Consider the following 1784-nt stretch of genomic DNA (forward strand, 5'->3'; position numbering starts at 1 on the left):
AAAAATGTCCACAGTAGCCCGCTGCTGTGCATGCACTACTCGCCCTTGCATAAATTGCATATGTGCAAGAAGCGAGAGACTGTGCACAACATGCAGAGTCGGGCAGTTATGCCAAAACCGAGGCCAACCAGCAGGAGCAGATGGAGTAACAGAAAATACATCAGGATCCCCACAATTTGACAGAACTCAACAACCGGCAACTCAGGGAGAGGGCGATAACACCCCCAGCCGATACTGGCAAAATATGTCACTTGAGGAAGCAAAGGCACTAACGGAAAATACTTCCAAGAAAATAGTAGCTTTCTCCCCAAGCAATTTATTCGACATACCAAAATGCAACGCATCAAAAGAAGTAATAAAGGAGTTCGAGTTCCTAATCAAGGAATACACGAACGGCACCTTCCTCCAAGCCATAGCATTACAAACTCTGGCAATTCTACCTCATCTCGTCTGTCAGAAGACGCGTGCCAAATCCAAAACAACAGAAGACATAAAGGCAGTGGAGAGGAGAATGGACCAATGGAAGAGAGGGACGTCCACGGACTCCTGAAAGAGGCAAAGGAACTACAGGAAAGGCACAGGAAATCGATCGCCAGACCAAGAAAAATGGATAAATCAACGAGATTTGCCAGCTTCATGAAACAGGGAAAGATTTCGAAGGCAATAAGAACAATGACATCTGATGATACAGCAGGAACTCCCCTACCTCCGGAGATTTTCGAGAGTATCACAGGCGAAAGGATCAGGAAACATGCACTTCACACCAATGGCGCAGCCGGACCATCAGGACTCGACACAAATGGGTGGAAAATATCCTGAGCACAAGCAAGTACGGAACAGCAGCAAATGACTTGTGCAAAGCCATAGCCATTCTGGCCAGGAAATTAGCCACTGAGAATTGCCACCACCTCGAAGCCTTCATAGCCTGTCGTCTTATTGCCCTGGATAAGAAGCCAGGATGTCGCCCCATAGGCATAGGAGAGGTTCTGAAAAGAATCATAGGCAAAGCCATCATGGGAGTCGTCGGGGACGACGTCAGATTAGCCGTCGGCAACCTGCAGGTGTGTGCAGGCCAGCAGGCAGGATGCGAGGCGGCCATTCACGCCATGCGGGGCATCTACAACAGCCTGAGTGTGAGGCTGTTCGTGTTGCTGGTAGATGCCGCAAATGCCTTTAATAACATAAACCGAAAGGCTACAATGCATAATATTGACATCAAATGTCCGAGTTTTGCACAATACGTCAGAAACACATACAAAAATCCAGCAGCATTATACGTAAGCAACAAATATACCAACAACTGTGAGGTGATTATGTCTGCAGAGGGGACAACGCAAGGCGACCCAGTTGCCATGGCGATGTACGCCATCGGTCTCCTCAAGCTGCAAGATCAAATCAGTTTCCAAAATACAAACATAAAGCAGGTTGCTTATGCTGATGACCTGACAGGAGCCGGGAAAGTAGATGACATCTGGAAATGGTGGGAACTAATCCAGACTCACGGCCCTCCACAAGGATACTACCCCAACGCCAGCAAGTCAGTTTTAATTGTAAAGCCTGAGTATCTCGCCCAAGCCAGAGAAGTATTTTGCGAGACAAACGTAAAGATAAAGACTGGCGGCGAGAAACACTTGGGAGCAGTCCTTGGTGCAACAGCAGCCAAGGAGGAATATGTCAAAAAACAAGTAGAAGAATGGGTTAGAGAGTTGAAGACGCTGACACAAGTCGCATTGACGGAACCACACTCTGCATATTCAGCATTTACCTTCGGGGTCAAACAGAGA

Source organism: Penaeus monodon, chromosome 25 (assembly GCF_015228065.2).
Source record: "Penaeus monodon isolate SGIC_2016 chromosome 25, NSTDA_Pmon_1, whole genome shotgun sequence".
NCBI classification, from domain to species: Eukaryota; Metazoa; Arthropoda; class Malacostraca; order Decapoda; family Penaeidae; genus Penaeus; species Penaeus monodon.